Source organism: Ornithorhynchus anatinus, chromosome X1 (assembly GCF_004115215.2).
Source record: "Ornithorhynchus anatinus isolate Pmale09 chromosome X1, mOrnAna1.pri.v4, whole genome shotgun sequence".
NCBI lineage: Eukaryota > Metazoa > Chordata > Mammalia > Monotremata > Ornithorhynchidae > Ornithorhynchus > Ornithorhynchus anatinus.
In genome coordinates, this window is record NC_041749.1 from 88,216,129 (window position 1) to 88,230,251 (window position 14,123).

Below are 14,123 nucleotides of genomic sequence, written 5' to 3' on the forward strand. Positions count from 1 at the left end.
AGATAAAAGGAGGATATGGGACCGTGGATGGGTTTCAATTATCCAGGCTCTCATCATCCTCAAACAGCATCCCCTATTACCACAAATTGCTGAGGGCGCACTGCAGTTAAGAAGGAATGACCACCTCTGCTGGGAGCTGAGGAAAGTGAGGAGTGTAGGCCTGATGGATCAAACGATTATAGGATTTGACAGAGTAAGCCTTGTGCCCTGACTCATTATGCCCAAGGCTGGAGCCCTGGTGCAGCAGCGAGGACCCATCCAGGAGAACTTGGCTTCATCTCTTCGATCCATAGCCCCCTCCCCACCTCAACCGCCCCCGCCCTCCCTCCCCCCAAAAAACTGTCCCTCATCACGGGTTCTGTTCATCAGCACAAGACCTTGGCAGGTCCATCGCTGGTTGGACAGTGAATTACCCTCCACACCACCAGCTCTTGCTGCTACACAGGTAGAGGCCATCTTTCTCTGCCATGACTTGGGGATGCAGGAGTCACCCTGAGGTCCCTGTAACTCTGGTGGGATCTTGATTGAGGTGATGGGCCCTGGTTCCTCCTACAATCAGTCAATCAATGGTATTTATTGAGTGCTTACTGGGTGCAGAGCACTGTACTAAGCATTTGGGAGAGTACAATACCATAGAGTTGGTAGACACGATCCCTGCCCTCAAGGAGCTGACAATCTAGTTGGGACTTAGGCTCCTTTCCCCAAATAGAACTGCTGCTGGCCTCTCCCAGCTGCTGAGTGTCAACATTCACAGTACCTTGAAGCCAAGGAAGGGGAGTCTGGGGTCAGGTGGTGTCCCATGCCAGATATCCAGCCTCCTCTCCGTCTCATAAGTGGAAAGATAAATCCAAAAGTCGGACAAACTCTTATCAGGACTCAGGGCAAAGGCAGCGACCTCCTTCTACAACCAGAAGCCTTCCTGAGTCCCAGGTTCTCTAACAACAAGACCGGGTCTATCCAGGCCGAGTGAAGTCAAGAGCTGCAATTACCTAGTTCATTTGAGCCCGACCTCCACTTGGGGGCCTGCATTATCTGGTTGCCATTCTATGTGGCTAAAATTAACCAGATAATTCTCAAATCTCCTCATTGTGCTAGGTGCTCAACTACAATAGCAAGTCCCGAACTATGACCCAGGAGCATTTCAGCTGTCCTTTAAATCCATACGCACCCAGTCCTCGGGTCAGAACCAGGGATGTCAATAAAACTCTGTCTGACAGACAACCGGGTTTGGCGGGGAGAATGGAAAGTTGTCAAGAGGAGGGCATGTGTCACTGTGGGGAGACGGGAGGTACTGCATAGAAAAAGCAGACACATCTCTCTTCCCCCGACGGGCCCTGAGACAGAAATTGCCCCCTTCGCCTGAGAGAAGCCAGTATTCACTCCCAGCTTCCCAACACCACCTCAGTCAGCTCCTTTTCCCTCTGTGTTCCAATAACTGTGAAAGGGGTTGGATTGACAGCCCCCGGGGCCTGCCAACCTGGATTGCCCAGAGGCGTAGAACAGCAGCCATGCCAGTCCTCAGCACTGGACTGGGGGATCGGACCAGCTCTAGGTCAAAGATCTTCATCTCAGGTGGCTGGTCTGTCAAGCTCTGGCTGCCGAGAGGAGAAATTGGGCCGGCTGACATGGGATACTACGGGATGAACCGGCTGGTGCACTTTAGTCCTCCTCTGCGGCTCCACCACTCCAGCCCTAGCCCCCTCTCCCTCCTATCCTCCCACTAACACTCTAAGTGGAAGAATTAATACCGAGTCACTCTCACTGTGCTGCCCCAGGATTCCTCAGAAACCAACAAGGCAACGTCGGATCACATCTACACAGAACTGAAGGCCAAGCTAAAAAAAAAAAAAAAAAGTTAAAAAGAATACGAACAGAAACTGCTTGGTCCTAGCATTCACCGCCTCCATTTCAGCCTAAGTGAAGGGGTTTTGACCCCAGAGAAGGTGCCACTTGGAAACACTAATACCTCAAATTTATAAACCACTCTTACCAAAGCCCTTTCACAACAACTATATCATTTTATCTTGACTATATCCCTGTGAGGTAGGGAAAGGCAGGTGTCAATTTAGCCTCTTAATGAAGAAACTGAGGCCTAGAGAAATTAAGTAACTCTTCTGTGGCCTCACGGCAGGAGAATGGCAGAGCTGGAAACTGGAGTCCAGGCCTCCCTGACTCTCAGACTTGCGCTCTCTGCACTAAGCCACGCTGCCTCCTAGTTGGCAGAGTCACTTCCGTCTGCATAGCTCTCGTTTGGTCTGGGAGTTTAGCCAGTGAATAGCTGATGTCCAGAAGTACCGACGAGCCTTTTTTGTCCATCCCGTTGCCAGGCCGCCAGGCCTCTGAGGGCCTCCCCGAGGCCGGAAGCAGAGCAAGTGATGAGGTGGGAGTATAGTAAAGTATAAGGTGCTTTCAGTTGATCATGCCACTAATCTTTTGTCAGAGTTCTTGGCAGGGGCTTAGAGGTGGGGCCAACTGTTGTAGCAGCATCAAGCTTGCCCTGTGTGGAATCATACACAGATGGATGCCATTCATTCAGGAAAAACCTGCTTGCTTGGGGTAGACAGTTATAGAGATCTTGGTCATTGATGCCTCTAGCAGCCTAACCTATGGGCTGATTCTCCCCTTCTCAAGATAGCAGCAGACAGAAACTCCGCACACATGTCGGATGCCAAGCAAACCTGACTCGAGTTGTTTCACAGATCTGGCCCGTTTGTTAATCAATCAAAGGTATTTATTGAGTGCTTAGTGTGTGCAGAGCACTGTACTAAGCGCTTGGAAGAGCACAACACAACAGAGTTGGTAGACGCATTTCCACAAGGTGACAATAGAGCAAGGCATCAAAAGGCGGCTTGGTAACTTGGACTGCTGGTCAGAGCTGAGCCCTGTAGGAGTAACAACAATAATAATAATAATAATAATGACGGTATTTGTTAAGCGCTTACTATGTGCCGAGCACTGTTCTAAGCGCTGGGGTAGATACAGGGTAATCAGGTCGTCCCATGTGGGGCTCACACTTTTAATCCCCAGTGTACAGATGAAGTAACTGAGGCCCAGAAAAGTGAAGTGACTTGCCCAAGGTCACACAGAAGACAAGTGGCGGAGTCGGGATTAGAACCCATGTCTTCTGACTCCCAAGCCCGTGCTCTTTCCACTATACTAAAATGAGCTTGACCAGACAAGGCAGGATTGTGGGGACTTGCCTCTCGGTCGGTCGGAGAATCTGCACAACTGACAGTGGCTCCCAGGGGAACAAGAGAATGACATCCTGGGGTGGGATAGAGGTGGGACTAAGGGATACCAGGTTCCCTAAAGTTCGTCAGCTCCTCCACTAACAACATTTAGGTGCGTAGTGTGAGGCTTGGCCCTTGCAATTTTTTATGCATCTCTGGCCACCCCTCAAAGACCTCCCATGGTTATCCATTCCTCTCTGCATTAAGCAGAAACTACTGACCAACTCTCTCCTATGAGTCAACACCTTATCACGGCAAGGGAGTTTGAGTAAGCTAATGAAGCTTAGAGCTTATGCCATCGAGAGATATTTTCTCATCAGGGTTACCCGTAATGGAGAGGTCTAAGCTGAAGCTTCAGACGGAGCTGATTCACCTGTGCTGGGCAGCAGCGGCAGAGAAAAGAGTCAAAGGCAGATGATTAAGTGATCAAAATGTTGATCAAAGACAATGGCAGAGAGTTAAGGTTTTACTACTCCAAAGAAGGCAATGGTAAACCACTTCCGTATTTTTTACCAAGAAAACTCTATGGATATAGATACCAGAACGACTACAGATACGGCGGACGATAGGACGTTCTGGAGAAAATATGTCCATAGAGTCGCTATGGCTCAGAAACGACTCGACGGCATTTGATGATGATGATGGTGACTGACCATTGGCTTCAATCAGCTCCCCTTCCCCTCCAGTGTATCCTCACTCCTCTCCCACTATGCAGCAGCTCCCATGGTTTGCTCATCTCAAGCCAACCTATTCACTATACCTTGATCTCATCTCGCTCATCACCGACCTCTTGCTCACATTCTCCCTCCTGCTTGGAAATCCGTCCCCCTCTATAGCCGATAGACCGCCACTCTCCCCATCTTCAAAGCCCTTCTGAAATCAAATCTCTTCCAGGAGGCCTTCCCTGACTAACCTCTCATCTCCCTCCCCTATGATCCCCCGACCCAAATGTCACTTCAGCACTTCCACTTCTTCACTTAAGCACTTGGGTACTCACCTCAGCACCTCATCCACACCACCGCACTTACGTTCAATCAATCGATCATATTTACTGAACATTTATTCTGTGCAGAGCACTGTACTAAGCGCCTGGGAGAGTACAATATAACAGAGCTGGTAGAAATGTTCCCTGCCCATATGAGCTTGCAGCCTAGAGGGGGAGACAGACATTAACATAAATAAATAACTTACGGTACCTAGGTGCTGTGGGGTTCCGGGAGGGATGAATACCAGGAGCAAATCCAAGTGCAAGATATGTTACTCTGTTGCTTCCCCTCCCTGTAATTTATTTTAGCATCTGTCTCCCCAGCTAGATTATAAAATCCTTGAGGATAGGGTTCATGGTACTAACCCAAGTGCTTAGTTCAGTGCTCTGGACAGAGTAAGTGCTCAATAAATACCCCTGAAAGAATTCAGGGCCTCCACTCTAACTCCTTCCCAGAAAGATGCTCACCTTACAGACCCATCCCATCATCCTGACAAGGGAACTTGACTCAGCGCCAAGGCACTTCATCCCATACCCTCTCAGCATCTTCATGGAAGGACACTCTGGGGATCTGGTCTACAGTAGAAACCGAATGAGAACGAGCATCTTCCAGTTCCTGGTGTTGGGGATCAGGGCTCAGTGTTTGAGAACTTCTAAAGAAAACATGAATCACTCCACATTTATCAGTTCAAAACAGGCGTGCAATTAACAAAGTAGGGGTTTTTTTCTTCTACAGCATAATTATATACATCTTAATGCAATTACCATCCCTGTATTTTGTACATAAAACAGTAGACAACTGGGATAAAGGAAAGGGAGACTTTTTTTAAAATCCCCTGCCCCCTCCCCCTTGGCTAAGAGTTCCTGAAAATCTAGTCTATCTATTTCAACTGCTCATAGAGGGGAACGAGAATTGTCTTCATACGAAAAGGCAAAAGATGAAGAGAGGGAGCAGCCGCGAATGGAAAGATAAAGAGAAAATCGCAAACTCAATGTTTTCCTTTAAGCTCCGTCTCTCATCCACACATCCAAGCACCCGCCGTTCGCTGCCGTGAACACCCCGCACACAGCAACTCAGCGCCCAGATTACCTTCCCACGTTACCCTCTGATCAGCTCGGGAGGCTCAGAAGGCAACCACACCGTCTGCCGGTCCGGGCCTGCAGCCGGAGGTCATTTAGGCAGATTAAAGTCCCCGGACTTCGGCCAGCGGCATGATTAAGCAAAGTGCAGTTAAAGTGCCCCGAATTGGATTACTCCTTTTCCCTTACTCTGTCTGCCAACTTGGCCAGCTGATGGGAGGGACACGGGAAATACCGAAGGGAGGGGAAGTCTGTAAGCTGCTGTGTTCAGTCTGTTGGCGTTGGAACAGCCTTAACAAGGCTACTGCGGTAGAGAGCTAAGTGCGCTGGGGAAAGAGAGAAGAGAGGAGGGAGAAGAGGGGGAGGAGGGAGAAGGGGGGGGGTGATGTGGAGGAAGCTGGGAGCCAGGAACCGGAATGCTGGCGCCGATCGCTGAGGTCAGTGCAGATCCCCTCCGGCGGCTCGACTAGAGAAGGGCAGAGAGGCCCACCCGGTCACATACGCTACCCCTACCTCGGCCTCTTCCCCGTGCACCCCTGTGGCTACCTCAACCCCTCTGTTCCTGAAAGGAGAAACGTGGAAAGTCGAGGGCGGAGGGGCAGGGAGGGAAACAGCCCCATCCTTCCGAGTTTACTCTAACTTAATCTTGGTATGAATTTGGGGAAGGGAAAAAGCATCTAGGAAGACGGGGGGGGCCGAAGCCCAAAGCACCAGGGGATCCGTATCCCTTCTCTGCCCCCACAGACTCAGCTCCTCAAAACATCCCTCCTTTTGATTCCCGGCACCCTACCAAACAAGCATCGAGGAGACCACCATCGGGCACCTACGACTGACTAGAGGAAGAAGAAGGGGCAGGGAATTCTTTTCAAAATAAAAGCTATTTCCATTTCACTCGGGCTCATCTCTGACAGCCTACCTACAGATTCTTTTTAAGATTCAAGAGATAATTTCACTGGATGATATGAGGGAGGAAGGTGAGGGAGAAGGAAAAAAAATCCTATGATTTATTGGGTGGTGTTCATGCACATCGAGAAACACACACACACACATACGCACACACACAGTTTCTGCTTCCCCTCAGGAAATAACACCACCTGGGTTTTTACAAATTAAACTTTACCAATTGCAGAGGTCAGATTTCAAGTCTGAATAACAAGCGCTGAAAAGCGCCTGGCCCAGGAAACATTAAAACAAAGTTTTGAAGATCGGCGCTGGCAGGCGCCAGAAATAGAAGCAGTTTCCGCAAGAGATCTTCCTTAATGGGATCTGTGGTCAAGGGCTTTCGCTCCGGGCAGTGTCTTCTCGTGGACGGAGCACTGGACCAGGAGTCGGGGGATGCCGGCTCGGTGACCTTGAATTTTAGTTTCCCTGGGCCTCAGTTTCCCCATCTAGAAAATGGTGACAAAATGGAAAGGCTAGAGAAGGAAGGGATACATGACGGCAAAGGGCTCTGAAATCCATGAGATTTCTCTGGAGCGTCCTCCCTGCCCATAAAACTGAAGCTCCTCGGGTTGCTGGGTCAAAAGTCACCGTTTTCTCTCTGAGAGACAATGGCCAGTACAAACTACCTTTGTGTTCCATTGAAACCCACACTTCTTAGCCCCGTAGCTTTGCATTTTAAACAAATGTCCGAACCAATCAGTCCCCATGGATCAGCCTTTAGTCTCAAGGAACACCATGACGCTTGAGATGTTAATAAACCCCCACCCCTTTAAAAAAAGAAAAAGGAAATGAAAACCCTTCACACCCCAAACAGAGCTAGATAAACCAGTTGCCTGGATTTACCTGAGCCTGGACAATGGCTGTACTGTCCGCACTGTGCCAAGAACACCAAGATTCCGGGGAAGAGGGAGAGTAATTTCACCACATTCTAACGGGGATCTGATTTTGATTTACTTTGATTTCAACCGATTTTTAAATTGCTGATAAAAAAAATCGGATTGTGCTGGACAGCTAAAGCAGCCTCTGGTAGTTCTCACATACACACCATTTCTTCTGAAGGTTTTTCAGTCTCCTTTATGTTTGAGGTGATTTTTTTTCTGAGGGAGGAAAGAAAGAGTTGACATGACAGAGATATGACAGTTCGGGGCAGATGGGATAGAAGAACTGGGGGGGGGGGGGGAGGGGAGGGATATGAAGAACGCTAAAAGGCGTTCTTTTATTTAACTATCTGTGAAGGAGGGGTAGCAAGGATGCAGGGAGGGCTGGTTTAGAGAAATGGACTGGTCAATTTTTTTTTGGCCCTTCGTTGCAGTGCCATTAAAATAAGGGGGTGCAATTCTTCATTTTTTCAAGATAGTGATCCAACTAAAACCAGTTGAAGCATAGCCCTGCCCCTCCCGGGTCTCCCCACCTCCCACCCCCCGCCATTCCCAGGGAGGATGCAGATCCTGGGAGACCTGGAAAAACTCAAGGCATGTTCAGGCAGCCCAGAAAGCCAGGGGAGGTGGTCGGTCATTCTAACAGAATGCCAGAAACCAGGAATGCTGTCAGAGCTATTTAAAAAGGGAAAAACTGATTTCAATTCAAGTGACAAAATCAGCACTTTCCACACCAGTAATACAAGCGGGAAATCAAAAAGACAAACTGGTCACCTGCTAAACCAAACCAGTGGGTCTACTTGCTCTGGGGGAGCAGAGCCCTCATAGAGTTCAGGATGCTCCAAGGCTGGGTTCCTTGGGATTCCAGTCAGGAAAGTTTGCTAGTCGAGTGCACACCTTACAGTGTTCTGTGTTTAAAATCCCAACTTCCCTTCCACCCACCACCCACACGGTTCTGATACTGTCTCCTTAATGTTTTCATTGCCATTTCCTTAATAATGTTGGTATTTGTTAAGCGCTTACTATGTGCCGAGCACTGTTCTAAGCGCTGGGGTAGACATAGGGGAATCAGGTTGTCCCACGTGGGGCTCACAGTCTTAATCCCCATTTTACAGATGAGGGAACTGAGGCACAGAGAAGTGAAGTGACTCGCCCACAGTCACACAGCCGACAAGTGGCAGAGCTGGGATTTGAACTCATGAGCCCTGACTCCAAAGCCCATGCTCTTTCCACTGAGCCACGCTGCTTCTCTTCTACCAGGAAAGCTGAATCTTGCAAACAGTCTGTCTGAATTAAAAAAAAAAAAAAGAAAAGAAAAAAGAGGCCCTCGTCTCTCTCTTCCTCCCCTCCCTCCTCCCCTCTTGCTTAAAACCACTTAAGAAATTATCTCCACATCATCCTGGAGTTTTCTGCCCCGCTGGTTTTCCTTGTGTCCCTTACTCTGCACATTTGGTCTTTGGTAGCTTCAGAGATATATATCGAGTCGCTCACTTTACCCACTGAGTATATACAAAAGACCTTGAGATTGTTCAGGAAGCAATTAGATGCTGTTCGGAGGAAAATGGTGTTTTCAAATGGATAACCCTTGATGCAGTCAATAGCCTTTTCTTGTCCCTTGTATATTTCTGTGCAAAAAAAAAAAAGGGGGGGGGAAGGGGGGTCGGCGGGTGATTATTTTCAGCCTGGCGAAAGGCCGAGGATGCATTTGTGTTTCAGGAATCCTTCTGTAAACTGAACGGGGGAGTCGAGGGGCTCCCTGAGGGTGTTAAAAGGCCAGTATCGGTCCAATTTACCCATCTCCACCACGTCCCTCCGTCCCCCTGTCCTCGGGGTAGAGAACAATCCGCCTCCCTTAACAGAAGGACATAAGAGGGTTTGTGGGGAGGGAAAGGGATAGGGGGCTGGAGGGAGAAGAAAAGGGGAGAGGGCCGCTATCTAAGGGAATAACTTACTTCGGCTTCCCCCAGTCTAACCACCCAGTGACCTTCAAGTTAAATCAGCGCTGGATGGCCATCCCCAACCCGCTATCTTCTCTGGCTCCCGGGCGACGATCGGGAGGGGAGGACGGGACGCCCCCAACTTCTGCCTCCTACAGATCTCGAATCGTTTTCTTCCTGGGTGGTATTGGTGGTTTCGCCGAGTCCGTAGTCACTCGGCCACCCCCACCTCCAAGCCGGGACTGCGGTCCAGCCGAGGAGGGGAGGGGCGGGGAGGATCGGCGGCAGTTTGCTAAACCCTCCCCGACGGATACGAAATAACTTCATATCCTGGGGTGGGAAACGTATCGGAAACCCCCACCCTCTCCCGCACCTACCCCGCGCGGCGGCGATGTAAAAAGAAACCTGGTAGATGTCATGGGGGGGGGGGGGGGGGTTGTGCAGATTACAGCATACGGCTCACACTTCAGGCACGGCCAGGCATGTCCACTACCGCCGCGACACCCCCTGCCCTCGACCCCTGCGCCCCTCGGGAAGCGCAAACCCCTCGGTGTGGTGTGCAACTGCGCCCGGGGCCGGGCGGCTCTCTCTCCCCTGCCGGCTCTGCGAAGCAGATCTCGGCAGCTGGGCACCTTCTCCGGCTTTGTGAGCGGTGCCGCTGGGTGGTTGAGCCTGTGGGGCCGTCTGCCCGTCCGGCTGTCTGAGCTACGGTGTGCGTCCTCCTTTGCCAAGGGTGAAAGGGATCTTTCTTGGCGGGCGGGGTTTTCCGTAATTTCTAGCCTCGCAGGCGCCCAGTCACCCGCTGCCGCTCACGGGGACCACCCCCCCCCACCTCCCGGCGCCCGGCTCAGCCCCGCAGCAGGAAGAGCAGTCTCAGTCCCCCAAAAGCCACTACCCTAAAACGGGTTTGCGGGGCTCCACGGTCACCGCAGGCTGTAGGCAAAGTTCCCTGCGCTGCGGATAAACGGGGCCGCGGAGGGGAAATCGAGGCGGCAAGCCTCCCCGCCACCAGTTATCCCACTTTACTGGTCTCCCCCCTCTACCCAGGAGCGAAGCGTAGCGCTTGGGTGGGCTCCCGGTCAGATCTCTCCCCCCGCCCGCCTTCTGCCCCCAGTCCCTCCATCCTCGACCCTCTCTCCCCACCTCTTCGCTGAGAAAGCCCCGGAGAGGGATTTGACAGCAGCGCCCGACGAACGGTCCCCAGTGAGCAGGAAAGGCAAACTTCCGCGCGCCCCACTTTACTCCTGCCTTCAGACTGCTGGAAGGGGAAAAGGGACTTGGGGAGCAGGGAGGGCGGGCTGGGAAGAGCCGCCGGCTCTGCTCTACGGCGATCTATCCGTTCCCCTCACCGCGCCGGGCGAGAGACATCCCTCGGGCAACGCTAACCACCCCCCCCCCCACCCGCCCCCCACTCCCAACCCCAATCCCTGGAGCCAAGCCTCGGATCTTGGGACTGGACTCGGAGGGGAAGCACGCCCCGACTCCCTCTTCCCCTCTCCCGGACGGATCCCCCGAAAGGAAGAAGGCAGTTTTCCTGCCCCGACCTCCCCCCCTCCCGGGTACGGGTCACCCAGTCCGGAGGAGGTGATGACAAGGGAAACCCTGGATTGAGCCGTCCTAGGAACTGCGACCCCCGGGCACTTGGTGGCCGGGGGCGAGCAGTTTTCGCCGCGGGCACCGTCGCCGCTGCAGCTGCTGCTTGCGGCTGCCGCCGCCGCCACCTCCCTCCCTGCCCTGTGCTGCATTCCCCCCCGCGCCCGGCTTCCCCCCTGCCTCCCCTACCCTGCATGTTAGGAGCGAGGAAGAGCGAGTTTCTCTCCCCTCTGCCCTACGATCAGCCGGCGAGCCAGCACGTTTCCACCGGTGCGATCGCTTCTTTGCAGCTGAAAAAAGAGAATAGAAAATCCTGCGCCCTCCACCCCACCCTCCACCCCGTTGCCCCCTTATCTATTCCAGATGAAGCTCACGGCCACGCGCTGATTCAGTTTCAGTGTTTCCACTCCATCCTCTTCCTCGCCCTTGCGCTCACACACACCCTTTTAGGCGATTTCGGAGGCAGTCGGATTCCTCGTCCCCGCACTTTTAATTGCAGACCCACAGCCCTTCACATACATCGTAACTCCTTCCAGCTTCCTCTGCTACATTTAAGGGGAAACGAGCTTGTCGCATTTTAAAGCCCGTTTCCCCGTCTACCCCTCCCCTTCTTTTTTCAGACGATCCTCCTCCACCACCCGCTCTTCCTCCCTTCAACAGTCGCTCCCCTTTCTTTCTCTTCAGTTTGCATTCTTCCACGGACGACGAGGCACGGGAACCCGGCCGACCCAGTGATCCCACCCAGGCGAAGAAACTAAACTCCTTTTTCCCAGTTCACGCCAAAGAAGGGAATTCCGCCGCTGCCCCCACCCCCACTCCCGCCCGGCTCTCCCTTCCAACCCCGCCCTGCATTGGGAGGGAAACTGCCATGTCCTACCTTGCAAAGGGACACGTTTGCCCCAACCCTAAACTGAGAACTACCAAACGGGGTTGGGAGTATCTCTGGCGGGGCCCAGCTGTTACAAGGAGACCCATTGTAACGACCAAAAAAAAAAAAGAAAAAAAAAGGCAGAGGCGCAGGGATCCCCCGCCACCCCTCTTCTCTTCCTCTGCTCAAACCACCTCGGCCCGGCGGCGGCCCGGGCGGAACTGCTGGCCTGGGACTGCATCTTCGGGGTGGGAAAGAGGAAAGTTCGATTCTGATTACTTACAGCCTGGATCGGAGCTTGCTTCGATGGTGCCAGCCATAATTCAGTCCCACACACCGCTAGCCCCACCACCACCACCACCACCTTCTGCTGCTGCTGCTGCTGCTGCTGCTGCTGCTGCTGCTGCTGCTGCTGCTGCTGCTGCTTCCTCTCCTTCGCCACCAAACCGCCCTATCTCCCTCCCCTCTTTTGCAAGTCAGGGTTCCGTGCCTGCTCGCTGCCGCTGCCCAGCATGAATGGAATGGAATGCAGCGCGGGGTTCCAGTGGAACTCCAGCCTCGATCTGACTTCTCAGGGAGAGCGCTCGAAACACATGCACACACACGCACACACACACACACACACACACACTCTGGCACTCACACACACACACACTCACACACACGCACACATTGCCGGAGAGGGCGGGGATGGGGGGGGGGCTTGCCCGGCCACCATTCGCCTCTAGAGGGCGCCCCCCGCTATGCTGATCTCGCCGAGCCGGGAGAACGAACGAAGAGAAAGGGAACCTAAGGGGCCTTAAAAGGGCGATGCTTTTAAGCCTTCTTAAAGCAGCCCCCCCACCCCCCACCCGTTTCGGAACTACGATGATTTGGGTGAACTTCTTCACTTGACATACCGTCTTCGTGGAATTTCGGGGCACCCCCCGGGGGGTTTACGCGGTTGCATTAAACGACCCAACGTGAGCTGTCGTATGGTGTGAGATATCGCCGGTTCTTTTCTTATAGCGCTGTTCGCATCACACCATTTCAGGGCATTAGCGATGTCCCGGTGGAGGAGTAAGCCCGCAGACCAGGGTGGGGTAGGGCACGGAAAACAAAAGGGTTTGGGCTAGAGTCGGATCCTTTCGAAGTCACCCTTAGACCCTTTGCCTCTTTCTCCTTTCCTCCTGTCTTCCCCACCCCCCCCCCCCCCATCTGTTACGTGCCCCCTGCTGATTTGGGGGGTGGGAATTCTACCCAGAGATGAATAAGAGGAGCCCATCGCCCCTGGCAAATGCAGATTTTTTTCCCCCCCTGCTCCCGATCCACCACGGGGAGGGAAGCCAGGAGAGGCCTGGCCAAAAGAAATCGGGTACAGGACTAAAAAAATGATGGTAGTCGTCACACGCTTACTGTGTGCCGAGCGCTGTACTAAGCAAGGAGTTAGAGACAAGGTATTCAAGTCGGACACAGGCCTCGTCCCACATGGGGCTCACAGTCCAAGTAACGGGGGCTATGATTTAATCCCCATTTTACACTCCGCTCAGCGTACGTATCTGGCACGAGTCAGCTGAAGCGGGACAACTTCCAGGTCAGGTGCCAGGATTTCAGTCCAGGCAAAACCAAGCTGTCAACTCTTCAAGTCGCTGTCCCACATGGGGCTCACCGTCTATGAGTAAGAGAGAACAAGGCATTTCATCCCCCTTTTATAGATGAAGAAGCTGAGGCCCAGGAAAGGTAAGCGACTTGCCTAAGGTCACACAGCAGGCAAGTAGCAGAACCGGGATAAGACCCCAGGTCACCCAACTCTCAGTCCAGAGCTCTTTCCACTAGGCAACACTGCCCTCTTTGCATTCCTATTGCCCCCTCCGACCCCAAGAATTAGGCCTTGACGTTTCGCCTTCCTAGGATTTCCACTGGTCCCAGAAGGATGGTCGCCTCCTAGGTAGGTACCCCATCCTAGCACAGAAGAGCTCTCTCCTCTCAATGTCATCGTTATTTCTGCTGACCAAGCAGCTTACTGTGAACAGAGGACCACTGTATGAGGTACTGACATTTGGGTATATACCGAAGACACATAAAATACAATCTCGGCCCTCGAGGGGTTTACCGTCTACTGGGGAAGATAATCAGACATAAATCGATGAATATATAATAATTAAAAGAGCTTGAGAGAAGATGTAAATAATACCATAGCTAGATCAAAAAATCAATAACAAATAAATACACAGATAAGTGCCCAGGAGTCTGAGCTGGCAGACAGGAAGATATGACTGGAATAGGGGATGGGAATTAAATAGGGATGTTGGAGGGGCTTTAGAAGGACTTCAAAGGAGGGGAGGGAAGGGGCTGCGCAGATCATAAACCGCCCCCACTCCTTGTGCAGAATTCCTTTTAGGAGGAAACAGGAGGGATTAATTTTTTCTGTGGGCAGGTTGGGGAAAATTTTTTTCCCGGTTATACAAGGAAACCAAGGCTCTGACAGGGAAAATAACTGACACAGAGGAGGGTGAGGGTGGGGGTGGGGCGGGGAGTGGAGCATGCAACCTGGGGGCACAAATTCCTCATCCAGGGCATTACCCCCGAAAATGTGTGGCCTCTGGGAAAAGATAGCGGCATGCAAAGGCA

The 14,123-nt window shown here is 52.4% G+C and overlaps 1 protein-coding gene across 4 annotated transcripts in view; it reads right to left on the bottom strand.

Moving 5' to 3' along the window:
• PLXNA1 (plexin A1) overlaps positions 1-12,131 on the bottom strand; it is a 243,389-nt gene extending 231,258 nt beyond the window's left edge. For 2 of the 4 annotated variants that reach the window (XM_029050206.2, XM_029050204.2), the window contains exon 1: positions 11,797-12,130. The gene's annotated coding sequence lies outside the window, so the exon portion shown is untranslated. Of the gene's footprint in view, positions 1-11,087; positions 11,413-11,796 lie in introns of those variants that run through there. The other 2 variants (XM_029050202.2, XM_039910099.1) reach the window with 2 other exon arrangements.
• Positions 12,132-14,123: the final 1,992 nt, after the last annotated feature.